This window comes from Balaenoptera borealis (genome assembly GCF_965194805.1).
Source record: "Balaenoptera borealis genome assembly, chromosome: 6".
Classification (NCBI taxonomy): Eukaryota; Metazoa; Chordata; class Mammalia; order Artiodactyla; family Balaenopteridae; genus Balaenoptera; species Balaenoptera borealis.
In genome coordinates this window covers 135758358-135775233 of record NC_138863.1, presented here as the reverse complement: position 1 = coordinate 135775233, position 16876 = coordinate 135758358, and positions in this window count along the sequence as shown.

Genomic DNA, 16876 nt, shown 5'->3' with positions numbered 1-16876 from the left:
CGGACCCATCTCTTACCAAGCTCCTGAAACTGTCCCTAAGTAAGCCCTGACGTTGTCCCTAAGGGAGGCCCTAAGGCTGTCCCTAACAGAGGCCCTGAGAATGTCTTTAACAAAGCCCCTGAGGCTGATCCTACCAAGGCCCTTATGCTGCTCCTAAGTCATGCCCTGATACTATCCCTAGCTAAGGCTCTGACACTAGGCCTCACTCAAGCCCTGTCGCTCTCCCTAAGTCAGGCTCTGACGCTATCCCTACCTGAAGCCCTGACACTGGTCGTAAATTAGGCCCTGATGCCCTAAGTAACTAAGGTCTTGACACTATCCCTAGGTCATGCCCTGACACAATCCCTAGACCTTAACCTAACCTTGTCTTTAACTAATGCTGAGCTTCTTATGCTAAATAAATCCCTGATGCTGTTCCTAACTAAGGCCCTAAAATTAGTCCCGAGGCCGTGACCCTGGCCCTAACTGAGGCCTGGAGGCTCGTCCTAACTCAGGCCCTGACACTGTACCTAACAAAGGCTCTGATGCTAGTCCTAAGTCAGGCTGAGACACTGTCTCTAAGGCCCTGCTGCAGTCAATATCTAAAGTCCTGACATTATCCCGAGCTAATATCCTGACCCATGTCTTACCAAGGTCCTGAAACCGTCCCAAAGGAAGCCCTGACGCTGTTCCTAAGTGAAGACCTGAGGCTGTCCGTAACTCAGTCCCTGAAGCTATGCCTAACTGAGGCCTTGACGCTGTGACTAACACAGGCCCTGATCATGTCTGTAACTAAGACACTAATGCTGATGCAACAAAGGCCCTGATACTGCTCCTACATCATGCCCTGACAGTGTCCCCAGCTATGGGCCTGACGCTAGGCCTCACTCAGGCCCTGTTGCTCTCCCAGAGTCAGGCACTGACGCTGTCCCTACCTGAAGCCCTGACACGGGTCCTAAATAAGGCCCTGATACTGTAACTAAGCTCTTGACACTATCCCTAGGTCATTTCCTGACACGATCCCTAAACTTTACCCTAACCCTGTCCCTAGCAAATGTCCTGCCTCTTATGATAACTAAAGCCCTTAGGCTGTGACTACCTCAGGCCCTGAATTTAGTCCCAAGGCCGTGATACTGTCCCTAACTAAGGCCCTAACACTATTCCTAACTCAGGCCCTGACACTGTACCTAACAGAGGCCCAGATGCTAGTACTAACTAAGGCCTTGACACTGTCCCTGACTAAGGCCCTGCTGCCATCAATATCTAATGTCCTGACACTATCCTGAGGTAATTTCTGGACCCATCTCTTACCAAGCTCTTGAAACTGTCCCTAAGTAAGCCCTGACGCTCTCCCTAATGGTGGCCTTAAGGCTGTCCCAAACAGAGGCCCTGATAATGTCTTTAACAAAGCCCCTGAGGCTGATCCTACCAAGGCCCTTATGCTGCTCCTAAGTCATGCCCTGATACTATCCCTAGCTAAGGCTCTGACACTAGGCCTCACTCAAGCCCTGTCGCTCTCCCTAAGTCAGGCTCTGACGCTATCCCTACCTGAAGCCCTGACACTGGTCCTAAATTAGACCCTGATGCACTAAGTAACTAAGGTCTTGACACTATCCCTAGGTCATGCCCTGACACAATCCCTAGACCTTAACCTAACCTTGTCTTTAACTAATGTTGAGCTTCTTATGCTAAATAAATCCCTGATGCTGTTCCTAACTAAGGCCCTAAAATTAGTCCCGAGGCCGTGACCCTGGCCCTAACTGAGGCCTGGAGGCTCGTCCTAACTCAGGCCCTGACACTGTCCCTAACTAAGGCCCTGACACTACACCTAACTCAGTCCCTGACACTGTACCTAACAAAGGCTCTGATGCTAGTCCTAAGTCGGGCTGAGACACTGTCTCTAAGGCCCTGCTGCAGTCAATATCTAAAGTCCTGACATTATCCCGAGCTAATATCCTGACCCATGTCTTACCAAGGTCCTGAAACTGTCCCAAAGTAAGCCCTGACGCTGTCCCTAAGTGAGGCCCTGAGGCGGTCCCTAACAGAGGCCCTGAGAATGTCTTTAACGAAGACCCTAATGCTGATCCTACAGAGGCCCTTATACTGCTCCTAAGTCATGCCCTGACACTGTCCCTAACTCAGGCCCTAAAGATAGGCCTCACTTAGGCCCTGTTGCCGTAACGTAGTTAGGCTCTGACGCTGTCCGTACGTGAAGCCCTGACACTGGTCCTGATGAAGGCCCTGACGCTGGTCCTAACTAAGGCCCTGATGCTCTCAGTAACTAAGGTCTTCACCCTATCCCTAGCTCACATCCTGACACTACCACTGGCCTGGAACCTGACTCTGTCCCGAACTAACGTCCTGCCCCTTATCCTCACCGAAGCCGTAATGCTCTCCCTAACTAAGGCCCAGACTAGTCCTAATTAAGGCCCTGACACTGTCCCTAACTAAGGCCCGGAATCTATCTCTAAGATAGGCCCTGCTGCCGGCAATAACTAAAATCCGGACACTATCCTGAGCTAATATCCTGACCCATTTCTAACCAAGGTCCTGACACCGTCCCTAAGAAAGCCCTGTCGCTGTTCCTAAGTGAAGACCTGAGGCTGTCCGTAACTCAGTCCCTGAAGCTATGCCTAACTGAGGCCTTGACGCTGTGACTAACTCAGGCCCTGATCATGTCTGTAACTAAGACACTAATGCTGATGCAACAAAGGCCCTGATGCTGCTCCTACATCATGCCCTGACAGTGTCCCCAGATATGGGCCTGACGCTAAGCCTCACTCAGGCCCTGTTGCTCTCCCAGAGTCAGGCACTGACGCTGTCCCTACCTGAAGCCCTGACACGGGTCCTAAATAAGGCCCTGATACTGTAACTAAGCTCTTGACACTATCCCTAGGTCATTTCCTGACACGATCCCTAAACTTTACCCTAACCCTGTCCCTAGCAAATGTCCTGCCTCTTATGCTAACTAAAGCCCTTAGGCTGTGACTACCTCAGGCCCTGAATTTAGTCCCAAGGCCGTGATACTGTCCCTAACTAAGGCCCTAACACTATTCCTAACTCAGGCCCTGACACTGTACCTAACAGAGGCCCAGATGCTAGTACTAACTAAGGCCTTGACACTGTCCCTAACTAAGGCCCTGCTGCCATCAATATCTAATGTCCTGACACTATCCTGAGGTAATTTCCGGACCCATCTCTAACCAAGCTCCTGAAACTGTCCCTAAGTAAGCCCTGACGCTGTCCCTAAGGGAGGCCCTAAGGCTGTCCCTAACAGAGGCCCTGAGAATGTCTTTAACAAAGCCCCTGAGGCTGATCCTACCAAGGCCCTTATGCTGCTCCTAAGTCATGCCCTGATACTATCCCTAGCTAAGGCTCTGACACTAGGCCTCACTCAAGCCCTGTCGCTCTCCCTAAGTCAGGCTCTGACGCTATCCCTACCTGAAGCCCTGACACTGGTCCTAAATTAGGCCCTGATGCCCTAAGTAACTAAGGTCTTGACACTATCCCTAGGTCATGCCCTGACACAATCCCTAGACCTTAACCTAACCTTGTCTTTAACTAATGTTGAGCTTCTTATGCTAAAAAAATCCCTGATGCTGTTCCTAAGTAAGGCCCTAAAATTAGACCCGAGGCCGTGACCCTGGCCCTAACTGAGGCCTGGAGGCTCGTCCTAACTCAGGACCTGACACTGTACCTAACAAAGGCTCTGATGCTAGTCCTAAGTCAGGCTGAGACACTGTCTCTAAGGCCCTGCTGCAGTCAATATCTAAAGTCCTGACATTATCCCGAGCTAATATCCTGACCCATGTCTTACCAAGGTCCTGAAACCGTCCCAAAGGAAGCCCTGACGCTGTTCCTAAGTGAAGACCTGAGGCTGTCCGTAACTCAGTCCCTGAAGCTATGCCTAACTGAGGCCTTGACGCTGTGACTAACACAGGCCCTGATCATGTCTGTAACTAAGACACTAATGCTGATGCAACAAAGGCCCTGATACTGCTCCTACATCATGCCCTGACAGTGTCCCCAGCTATGGGCCTGACGCTAGGCCTCACTCAGGCCCTGTTGCTCTCCCAGAGTCAGGCACTGACGCTGTCCCTACCTGAAGCCCTGACACGGGTCCTAAATAAGGCCCTGATACTGTAACTAAGCTCTTGACACTATCCCTAGGTCATTTCCTGACACGATCCCTAAACTTTACCCTAACCCTGTCCCTAGCAAATGTCCTGCCTCTTATGCTAACTAAAGCCCTTATGCTGTGACTACCTCAGGCCCTGAATTTAGTCCCAAGGCTGTGATACTGTCCCTAACTAAGGCCCTAACACTATTCCTAACTCAGGCCCTGACACTGTACCTAACAGAGGCCCAGATGCTAGTACTAACTAAGGCCTTGACACTGTCCCTAACTAAGGCCCTGCTGCCGTCAATATCTAATGTCCTGACACTATCCTGAGGTAATTTCCGGACCCATCTCTTACCAAGCTCCTGAAACTGTCCCTAAGTAAGCCCTGACGCTGTCCCTAAGGGAGGCCCTAAGGCTGTCCCTAACAGAGGCCCTGAGAATGTCTTTAACAAAGCCCCTGAGGCTGATCCTACCAAGGCCCTTATGCTGCTCCTAAGTCATGCCCTGATACTATCCCTAGCTAAGGCTCTGACACTAGGCCTCACTCAAGCCCTGTCGCTCTCCCTAAGTCAGGCTCTGACGCTATCCCTACCTGAAGCCCTGACACTGGTCCTAAATTAGGCCCTGATGCCCTAAGTAACTAAGGTCTTGACACTATCCCTAGGTCATGCCCTGACACAATCCCTAGACCTTAACCTAACCTTGTCTTTAACTAATGTTGAGCTTCTTATGCTAAATAAATCCCTGATGCTGTTCCTAACTAAGTCCCTAAAATTAGTCCCGAGGCCGTGACCCTGGCCCTAACTGAGGCCTGGAGGCTCGTCCTAACTCAGGCCCTGACACTGTCCCTAACTAAGGCCCTGACACTACACCTAACTCAGTCCCTGACACTGTACCTAACAAAGGCTCTGATGCTAGTCCTAAGTCGGGCTGAGACACTGTCTCTAAGGCCCTGCTGCAGTCAATATCTAAAGTCCTGACATTATCCCGAGCTAATATCCTGACCCATGTCTTACCAAGGTCCTGAAACTGTCCCAAAGGGAGCCCTGACGCTGTCCCTAAGTGAGGCCCTGAGGCGGTCCCTAACAGAGGCCCTGAGAATGTCTTTAACGAAGACCCTAATGCTGATCCTACAGAGGCCCTTATACTGCTCCTAAGTCATGCCCTGACACTGTCCCTAACTCAGGCCCTAAAGATAGGCCTCACTTAGGCCCTGTTGCCGTAACGTAGTTAGGCGCTGACGCTGTCCGTACGTGAAGCCCTGACACTGGTCCTGATGAAGGCCCTGACGCTGGTCCTAACTAAGGCCCTGATGCTCTCAGTAACTAAGGTCTTCACCCTATCCCTAGCTCACATCCTGACACTACCACTGGCCTGGAACCTGACTCTGTCCCGAGCTAACGTCCTGCCCCTTATCCTCACCGAAGCCGTAATGCTCTCCCGAACTAAGGCCCAGACTAGTCCTAATTAAGGCCCTGACACTGTCCCTAACTAAGGCCCGGAATCTATCTCTAAGATAGGCCCTGCTGCCGGCAATAACTAAAATCCGGACACTATCCTGAGCTAATATCCTGACCCATTTCTAACCAAGGTCCTGACACCGTCCCTAAGAAAGCCCTGTCGCTGTTCCTAAGTGAAGACCTGAGGCTGTCCGTAACTCAGTCCCTGAAGCTATGCCTAACTGAGGCCTTGACGCTGTGACTAACTCAGGCCCTGATCATGTCTGTAACTAAGACACTAATGCTGATGCAACAAAGGCCCTGATACTGCTCCTACATCATGCCCTGACAGTGTCCCCAGCTATGGGCCTGACGCTAGGCCTCACTCAGGCCCTGTTGCTCTCCCAGAGTCAGGCACTGATGCTGTCCCTACCTGAAGCCCTGACACGGGTCCTAAATAAGGCCCTGATACTGTAACTAAGCTCTTGACACTATCCCTAGGTCATTTCCTGACACGATCCCTAAACTTTACCCTAACCCTGTCCCTAGCAAATGTCCTGCCTCTTATGCTAACTAAAGCCCTTAGGCTGTGACTACCTCAGGCCCTGAATTTAGTCCCAAGGCCGTGATACTGTCCCTAACTAAGGCCCTAACACTATTCCTAACTCAGGCCCTGACACTGTACCTAACAGAGGCCCAGATGCTAGTACTAACTAAGGCCTTGACACTGTCCGTAACTAAGGCCCTGCTGCCATCAATATCTAATGTCCTGACACTATCCTGAGGTAATTTCCGGACCCATCTCTTACCAAGCTCTTGAAACTCTCCCTAAGTAAGCCCTGACGCTCTCCCTAATGGTGGCCTTAAGGCTGTCCCAAACAGAGGCCCTGATAATGTCTTTAACAAAGCCCCTGAGGCTGATCCTACCAAGGCCCTTATGCTGCACCTAAGTCATGCCCTGATACTATCCCTAGCTAAGGCTCTGACACTAGGCCTCACTCAAGCCCTGTCGCTCTCCCTAAGTCAGGCTCTGACGCTATCCCTACCTGAAGCCCTGACACTGGTCCTAAATTAGGCCCTGATGCCCTAAGTAACTAAGGTCTTGACACTATCCCTAGGTCATGCCCTGACACAATCCCTAGACCTTAACCTAACCTTGTCTTTAACTAATGCTGAGCTTCTTATGCTAAATAAATCCCTGATGCTGTTCCTAACTAAGGCCCTAAAATTAGTCCCGAGGCCGTGACCCTGGCCCTAACTGAGGCCTGGAGGCTCGTCCTAACTCAGGCCCTGACACTGTCCCTAACTAAGGCCCTGACACTACACCTAACTCAGTCCCTGACACTGTACCTAACAAAGGCTTTGATGCTAGTCCTAAGTCAGGCTGAGACACTGTCTCTAAGGCCCTGCTGCAGTCAATATCTAAAGTCCTGACATTATCCCGAGCTAATATCCTGACCCATGTCTTACCAAGGTCCTGAAACTGTCCCAAAGGAAGCCCTGACGCTGTCCCTAAGTGAGGCCCTGAGGCGGTCCCTAACAGAGGCCCTGAGAATGTCTTTAACGAAGACCCTAATGCTGATCCTACAGAGGCCCTTATACGGCTCCTAAGTCATGCCCTGACACTGCCCCTAACTCAGGCCCTAAAGATAGGCCTCACTTAGGCCCTGTTGCCGTACCTTAGTTAGGCTCTGACGCTGTCCGTACGTGAAGCCCTGACACTGGTCCTGATGAAGGCCCTGACGCTGGTCCTAACTAAGGCCCTGATGCTCTCAATAACTAAGGTCTTCACCCTATCCCTAGCTCACATCCTGACACTACCACTGGCCTGGAACCTGACTCTGTCCCGAGCTAACGTCCTGCCCCTTATCCTCACCGAAGCCGTAATGCTCTCCCTAACTAAGGCCCAGACTAGTCCTAATTAAGGCCCTGACACTGTCCTTAACTAAGGCCCGGAATCTATCTCTAATATAGGCCTTGCTGCCGGTAATAACTAAAATCCGGACACTATCCTGAGCTAATATCCTGACCCATTTCTAACCAAGGTCCTGACACCGTCCCTAAGAAAGCCCTGTCGCTGTTCCTAAGTGAAGACCTGAGGCTGTCCGTAACTCAGTCCCTGAAGCTATGCCTAACTGAGGCCTTGACGCTGTGACTAACTCAGGCCCTGATCATGTCTGTAACTAAGACACTAATGCTGATGCAACAAAGGCCCTGATGCTGCTCCTACATCATGCCCTGACAGTGTCCCCAGCTATGGGCCTGACGCTAAGCCTCACTCAGGCCCTGTTGCTCTCCCAGAGTCAGGCACTGATGCTGTCCCTACCTGAAGCCCTGACACGGGTCCTAAATAAGGCCCTGATACTGTAACTAAGCTCTTGACACTATCCCTAGGTCATTTCCTGACACGATCCCTAAACTTTACCCTAACCCTGTCCCTAGCAAATGTCCTGCCTCTTATGCTAACTAAAGCCCTTATGCTGTGACTAACTCAGGCCCTGAATTTAGTCCCAAGGCCATGATACTGTCCCTAACTAAGGCCCTAACACTATTCCTAACTCAGGCCCTGACACTGTACCTAACAGAGGCCCAGATGCTAGTACTAACTAAGGCCTTGACACTGTCCCTAACTAAGGCCCTGCTGCCATCAATATCTAATGTCCTGACACTATCCTGAGTTAATTTCCGGACCCATCTCTTACCAAGCTCCTGAAACTGTCCCTAAGTAAGCCCTGACGCTGTCCCTAAGGGAGGCCCTAAGGCTGTCCCTAACAGAGGCCCTGAGAATGTCTTTAACAAAGCCCCTGAGGCTGATCCTACCAAGGCCCTTATGCTGCTCCTAAGTCATGCCCTGATACTATCCCTAGCTAAGGCTCTGACACTAGGCCTCACTCAAGCCCTGTCGCTCTCCCTAAGTCAGGCTCTGACGCTATCCCTACCTGAAGCCCTGACACTGGTCCTAAATTAGGCCCTGATGCCCTAAGTAACTAAGGTCTTGACACTATCCCTAGGTCATGCCCTGACACAATCCCTAGACCTTAACCTAACCTTGTCTTTAACTAATGTTGAGCTTCTTATGCTAAAAAAATCCCTGATGCTGTTCCTAACTAAGGCCCTAAAATTAGTCCCGAGGCCGTGACCCTGGCCCTAACTGAGGCCTGGAGGCTCGTCCTAACTCAGGCCCTGACACTGTCCCTAACTAAGGCCCTGACACTACACCTAACTCAGTCCCTGACACTGTACCTAACAAAGGCTTTGATGCTAGTCCTAAGTCAGGCTGAGACACTGTCTCTAAGGCCCTGCTGCAGTCAATATCTAAAGTCCTGACATTATCCCGAGCTAATATCCTGACCCATGTCTTACCAAGGTCCTGAAACTGTCCCAAAGGAAGCCCTGACGCTGTCCCTAAGTGAGGCCCTGAGGCGGTCCCTAACAGAGGCCCTGAGAATGTCTTTAACGAAGACCCTGATGCTGATCCTACAGAGGCCCTTATACGGCTCCTAAGTCATGCCCTGACACTGTCCCTAACTCAGGCCCTAAAGATAGGCCTCACTTAGGCCCTGTTGCCGTACCTTAGTTAGGCTCTGACGCTGCCCGTACGTGAAGCCCTGACACTGGTCCTGATGAAGGCCCTGACGCTGGTCCTAACTAAGGCCCTGATGCTCTCAATAACTAAGGTCTTCACCCTATCCCTAGCTCACATCCTGACACTACCACTGGCCTGGAACCTGACTCTGTCCCGAGCTAACGTCCTGCCCCTTATCCTCACCGAAGCCGTAATGCTCTCCCTAACTAAGGCCCAGACTAGTCCTAATTAAGGCCCTGACACTGTCCCTAACTAAGGCCCGGAATCTATCTCTAAGATAGGCCCTGCTGCCGGCAATAACTAAAATCCGGACACTATCCTGAGCTAATATCCTGACCCATTTCTAACCAAGGTCCTGACACCGTCCCTAAGAAAGCCCTGTCGCTGTTCCTAAGTGAAGACCTGAGGCTGTCCGTAACTCAGTCCCTGAAGCTATGCCTAACTGAGGCCTTGACGCTGTGACTAACTCAGGCCCTGATCATGTCTGTAACTAAGACACTAATGCTGATGCAACAAAGGCCCTGATGCTGCTCCTACATCATGCCCTGACAGTGTCCCCAGCTATGGGCCTGACGCTAGGCCTCACTCAGGCCCTGTTGCTCTCCCAGAGTCAGGCACTGACGCTGTCCCTACCTGAAGCCCTGACACGGGTCCTAAATAAGGCCCTGATACTGTAACTAAGCTCTTGACACTATCCCTAGGTCATTTCCTGACACGATCCCTAAACTTTACCCTAACCCTGTCCCTAGCAAATGTCCTGCCTCTTATGCTAACTAAAGCCCTTATGCTGTGACTACCTCAGGCCCTGAATTTAGTCCCAAGGCCGTGATACTGTCCCTAACTAAGGCCCTAACACTATTCCTAACTCAGGCCCTGACACTGTACCTAACAGAGGCCCAGATGCTAGTACTAACTAAGGTCTTGACACTGTCCCTAACTAGGGCCCTGCTGCCGTCAATATCTAATGTCCTGACACTATCCTGAGGTAATTTCCGGACCCATCTCTTACCAAGCTCCTGAAACTGTCCCTAAGTAAGCCCTGACGCTGTCCCTAAGGGAGGCCCTAAGGCTGTCCCTAACAGAGGCCCTGATAATGTCTTTAACAAAGCCCCTAAGGCTGATCCTACCAAGGCCCTTGTGCTGCTCCTAAGTCATGCCCTGATACTATCCCTAGCTAAGGCTCTGATACTAGGCCTCACTCAAGCCCTGTCGCTCTCCCTAAGTCAGGCTCTGACGCTATCCCTACCTGAAGCCCTGACACTGGTCCTAAATTAGGCCCTGATGCCCTAAGTAACTAAGGTCTTGACACTATCCCTAGGTCATGCCCTGACACAATCCCTAGACCTTAACCTAACCTTGTCTTTAACTAATGTTGAGCTTCTTATGCTAAATAAATCCCTGATGCTGTTCCTAACTAAGGCCCTAAAATTAGTCCCGAGGCCATGACCCTGGCCCTAACTGAGGCCTGGAGGCTCGTCCTAACTCAGGCCCTGACACTGTACCTAACAAAAGCTCTGATGCTAGTCCTAAGTCAGGCTGAGACACTGTCTCTAAGGCCCTGCTGCAGTCAATATCTAAAGTCCTGACATTATCCCGAGCTAATATCCTGACCCATGTCTTACCAAGGTCCTGAAACTGTCCCAAAGGAAGCCCTGACGCTGTCACTACGTGAGGCCCTGAGGCGGTCCCTAACAGAGGCCCTGAGGATGTCTTTAACGAAGACCCTAATGCTGATCCTACAGAGGCCCTTATACGGCTCCTAAGTCATGCCCTGACACTGTCCCTAACTCAGGCCCTAAAGATAGGCCTCACTTAGGCCCCGTTGCCGTACCTTAGTTAGGCTCTGACGCTGTCCGTATGTGAAGCCCTGACACTGGTCCTGATGAAGGCCCTGACGCTGGTCCTAACTAAGGCCCTGATGCTCTCAATAACTAAGGTCTTCACCCTATCCCTAGCTCACATCCTGACACTACCACTGGCCTGGAACCTGACTCTGTCCCGAGCTAACGTCCTGCCCCTTATCCTCACCGAAGCCGTAATGCTCTCCCTAACTAAGGCCCAGACTAGTCCTAATTAAGGCCCTGACACTGTCCCTAACTAAGGCCCGGAATCTATCTCTAAGATAGGCCCTGCTGCCGGCAATAACTAAAATCCGGACACTATCCTGAGCTAATATCCTGACCCATTTCTAACCAAGGTCCTGACACCGTCCCTAAGAAAGCCCTGTCGCTGTTCCTAAGTGAAGACCTGAGGCTGTCCGTAACTCAGTCCCTGAAGCTATGCCTAACTGAGGCCTTGACGCTGTGACTAACTCAGGCCCTGATCATGTCTGTAACTAAGACACTAATGCTGATGCAACAAAGGCCCTGATGCTGCTCCTACATCATGCCCTGACAGTGTCCCCAGCTATGGGCCTGCCGCTAGGCCTCACTCAGGCCCTGTTGCTCTCCCAGAGTCAGGCACTGACGCTGTCCCTACCTGAAGCCCTGACACGGGTCCTAAATAAGGCCCTGATACTGTAACTAAGCTCTTGACACTATCCCTAGGTCATTTCCTGACACGATCCCTAAACTTTACCCTAACCCTGTCCCTAGCAAATGTCCTGCCTCTTATGCTAACTAAAGCCCTTAGGCTGTGACTACCTCAGGCCCTGAATTTAGTCCCAAGGCCGTGATACTGTCCCTAACTAAGGCCCTAACACTATTCCTAACTCAGGCCCTGACACTGTACCTAACAGAGGCCCAGATGCTAGTACTAACTAAGGCCTTGACACTGTCCGTAACTAAGGCCCTGCTGCCATCAATATCTAATGTCCTGACACTATCCTGAGGTAATTTCCGGACCCATCTCTTACCAAGCTCTTGAAACTGTCCCTAAGTAAGCCCTGACGCTCTCCCTAATGGTGGCCTTAAGGCTGTCCCAAACAGAGGCCCTGATAATGTCTTTAACAAAGCCCCTGAGGCTGATCCTACCAAGGCCCTTATGCTGCTCCTAAGTCATGCCCTGATACTATCCCTAGCTAAGGCTCTGACACTAGGCCTCACTCAAGCCCTGTCGCTCTCCCTAAGTCAGGCTCTGATGCTATCCCTACCTGAAGCCCTGACACTGGTCCTAAATTAGGCCCTGATGCCCTAAGTAACTAAGGTCTTGACACTATCCCTAGGTCATGCCCTGACACAATCCCTAGACCTTAACCTAACCTTGTCTTTAACTAATGTTGAGCTTCTTATGCTAAAAAAATCCCTCATGCTGTTCCTAACTAAGGCCCTAAAATTAGTCCCGAGGCCGTGACCCTGGCCCTAACTGAGGCCTGGAGGCTCGTCCTAACTCAGGCCCTGACACTGTCCCTAACTAAGGCCCTGACACTACACCTAACTCAGTCCCTGACACTGTACCTAACAAAGGCTTTGATGCTAGTCCTAAGTCAGGCTGAGACACTGTCTCTAAGGCCCTGCTGCAGTCAATATCTAAAGTCCTGACATTATCCTGAGCTAATATCCTGACCCATGTCTTACCAAGGTCCTGAAACTGTCCCAAAGTAAGCCCTGACGCTGTCCCTAAGTGAGGCCCTGAGGCGGTCCCTAACAGAGGCCCTGAGAATGTCTTTAACGAAGACCCTAATGCTGATCCTACAGAGGCCCTTATACTGCTCCTAAGTCATGCCCTGACACTGTCCCTAACTCAGGCCCTAAAGATAGGCCTCACTTAGGCCCTGTTGCCGTACCTTAGTTAGGCTCTGACGCTGCCCGTACGTGAAGCCCTGACACTGGTCCTGATGAAGGCCCTGACGCTGGTCCTAACTAAGGCCCTGATGCTCTCAATAACTAAGGTCTTCACCCTATCCCTAGCTCACATCCTGACACTACCACTGGCCTGGAACCTGACTCTGTCCTGAGCTAACGTCCTGCCCCTTATCCTCACCGAAGCCGTAATGCTCTCCCTAACTAAGGCCCAGACTAGTCCTAATTAAGGCCCTGACAGTGTCCCTAAGTAAGGCCCAGAATCTATCTCTAATATAGGCCCTGCTGCCGGCAATAACTAAAATCCGGACACTATCCTGAGCTAATATCCTGACCCATTTCTAACCAAGGTCCTGACACCGTCCCTAAGAAAGCCCTGTCGCTGTTCCTAAGTGAAGACCTGAGGCTGTCCGTAACTCAGTCCCTGAAGCTATGCCTAACTGAGGCCTTGACGCTGTGACTAACTCAGGCCCTGATCATGTCTGTAACTAAGACACTAATGCTGATGCAACAAAGGCCCTGATGCTGCTCCTACATCATGCCCTGACAGTGTCCCCAGCTATGGGCCTGACGCTAGGCCTCACTCAGGCCCTGTTGCTCTCCCAGAGTCAGGCACTGACGCTGTCCCTACCTGAAGCCCTGACACGGGTCCTAAATAAGGCCCTGATACTGTAACTAAGCTCTTGACACTATCCCTAGGTCATTTCCTGACACGATCCCTAAACTTTACCCTAACCCTGTCCCTAGCAAATGTCCTGCCTCTTATGCTAACTAAAGCCCTTATGCTGTGACTACCTCAGGCCCTGAATTTAGTCCCAAGGCCGTGATACTGTCCCTAACTAAGGCCCTAACACTATTCCTAACTCAGGCCCTGACACTGTACCTAACAGAGGCCCAGATGCTAGTACTAACTAAGGTCTTGACACTGTCCCTAACTAGGGCCCTGCTGCCGTCAATATCTAATGTCCTGACACTTTCCTGAGGTAATTTCCGGACCCATCTCTTACCAAGCTCCTGAAACTGTCCCTAAGTAAGCCCTGACGTTGTCCCTAAGGGAGGCCCTAAGGCTGTCCCTAACAGAGGCCCTGAGAATGTCTTTAACAAAGCCCCTGAGGCTGATCCTACCAAGGCCCTTATGCTGCTCCTAAGTCATGCCCTGATACTATCCCTAGCTAAGGCTCTGATACTAGGCCTCACTCAAGCCCTGTCGCTCTCCCTAAGTCAGGCTCTGACGCTATCCCTACCTGAAGCCCTGACACTGGTCCTAAATTAGGCCCTGATGCCCTAAGTAACTAAGGTCTTGACACTATCCCTAGGTCATGCCCTGACACAATCCCTAGACCTTAACCTAACCTTGTCTTTAACTAATGTTGAGCTTCTTATGCTAAATAAATCCCTGATGCTGTTCCTAAGTAAGGCCCTAAAATTAGACCCGAGGCCATGGCCCTGGCCCTAACTGAGGCCTGGAGGCTCGTCCTAACTCAGGCTCTGACACTACACCTAACTCAGTCCCTGACACTGTACCTAACAAAGGCTCTGATGCTAGTCCTAAGTCAGGCTGTGACACTGTCTCTAAGGCCCTGCTGCAGTCAATATCTAAAGTCCTGACATTATCCCGAGCTAATATCCTGACCCATGTCTTACCAAGGTCCTGAAACTGTCCCAAAGGAAGCCCTGACGCTGTCCCTAAGTGAGGCCCTGAGGCGGTCCCTAACAGAGGCCCTGAGAATGTCTTTAACGAAGACCCTAATGCTGATCCTACAGAGGCCCTTATACGGCTCCTAAGTCATGCCCTGACACTGTCCCTAACTCAGGCCCTAAAGATAGGCCTCACTTAGGCCCCGTTGCCGTACCTTAGTTAGGCTCTGACGCTGTCCGTAAGTGAAGCCCTGACACTGGTCCTGATGAAGGCCCTGACGCTGGTCCTAAATAAGGCCCTGATGCTCTCAATAACTAAGGTCTTCACCCTATCCCTAGCTCACATCCTGACACTACCACTGGCCTGGAACCTGACTCTGTCCCGAGCTAACGTCCTGCCTCTTATCCTCACCGAAGCCGTAATGCTCTCCCTAACTAAGGCCCAGACTAGTCCTAATTAAGGCCCTGACACTGTCCCTAACTAAGGCCCGGAATCTATCTCTAAGATAGGCCCTGCTGCCGGCAATAACTAAAATCCGGACACTATCCTGAGCTAATATCCTGACCCATTTCTAACCAAGGTCCTGACACCGTCCCTAAGAAAGCCCTGTCGCTGTTCCTAAGTGAAGACCTGAGGCTGTCCGTAACTCAGTCCCTGAAGCTATGCCTAACTGAGGCCTTGACGCTGTGACTAACTCAGGCCCTGATCATGTCTGTAACTAAGACACTAATGCTGATGCAACAAAGGCCCTGATGCTGCTCCTACATCATGCCCTGACAGTGTCCCCAGCTATGGGCCTGACGCTAGGCCTCACTCAGGCCCTGTTGCTCTCCCAGAGTCAGGCACTGACGCTGTCCCTACCTGAAGCCCTGACACGGGTCCTAAATAAGGCCCTGATACTGTAACTAAGCTCTTGACACTATCCCTAGGTCATTTCCTGACACGATCCCTAAACTTTACCCTAACCCTGTCCCTAGCAAATGTCCTGCCTCTTATGCTAACTAAAGCCCTTATGCTGTGACTACCTCAGGCCCTGAATTTAGTCCCAAGGCCATGATACTGTCCCTAACTAAGGCCCTAACACTATTCCTAACTCAGGCCCTGACACTGTACCTAACAGAGGCCCAGATGCTAGTACTAACTAAGGCCTTGACACTGTCCCTAACTAAGGCCCTGCTGCCATCAATATCTAATGTCCTGACACTATCCTGAGTTAATTTCCGGACCCATCTCTTACCAAGCTCCTGAAACTGTCCCTAAGTAAGCCCTGACGCTGTCCCTAAGGGAGGCCCTAAGGCTGTCCCTAACAGAGGCCCTGAGAATGTCTTTAACAAAGCCCCTGAGGCTGATCCTACCAAGGCCCTTATGCTGCTCCTAAGTCATGCCCTGATACTATCCCTAGCTAAGGCTCTGACACTAGGCCTCACTCAAGCCCTGTCGCTCTCCCTAAGTCAGGCTCTGACGCTATCCCTACCTGAAGCCCTGACACTGGTCCTAAATTAGGCCCTGATGCCCTAAGTAACTAAGGTCTTGACACTATCCCTAGGTCATGCCCTGACACAATCCCTAGACCTTAACCTAACCTTGTCTTTAACTAATGTTGAGCTTCTTATGCTAAAAAAATCCCTGATGCTGTTCCTAACTAAGGCCCTAAAATTAGTCCCGAGGCCGTGACCCTGGCCCTAACTGAGGCCTGGAGGCTCGTCCTAACTCAGGCCCTGACACTGTCCCTAACTAAGGCCCTGACACTACACCTAACTCAGTCCCTGACACTGTACCTAACAAAGGCTTTGATGCTAGTCCTAAGTCAGGCTGAGACACTGTCTCTAAGGCCCTGCTGCAGTCAATATCTAAAGTCCTGACATTATCCCGAGCTAATATCCTGACCCATGTCTTACCAAGGTCCTGAAACTGTCCCAAAGGAAGCCCTGACGCTGTCCCTAAGTGAGGCCCTGAGGCGGTCCCTAACAGAGGCCCTGAGAATGTCTTTAACGAAGACCCTGATGCTGATCCTACAGAGGCCCTTATACGGCTCCTAAGTCATGCCCTGACACTGTCCCTAACTCAGGCCCTAAAGATAGGCCTCACTTAGGCCCTGTTGCCGTACCTTAGTTAGGCTCTGACGCTGCCCGTACGTGAAGCCCTGACACTGGTCCTGATGAAGGCCCTGACGCTGGTCCTAACTAAGGCCCTGATGCTCTCAATAACTAAGGTCTTCACCCTATCCCTAGCTCACATCCTGACACTACCACTGGCCTGGAACCTGACTCTGTCCCGAGCTAACGTCCTGCCCCTTATCCTCACCGAAGCCGTAATGCTCTCCCTAACTAAGGCCCAGACTAGTCCTAATTAAGGCCCTGACACTGTCCC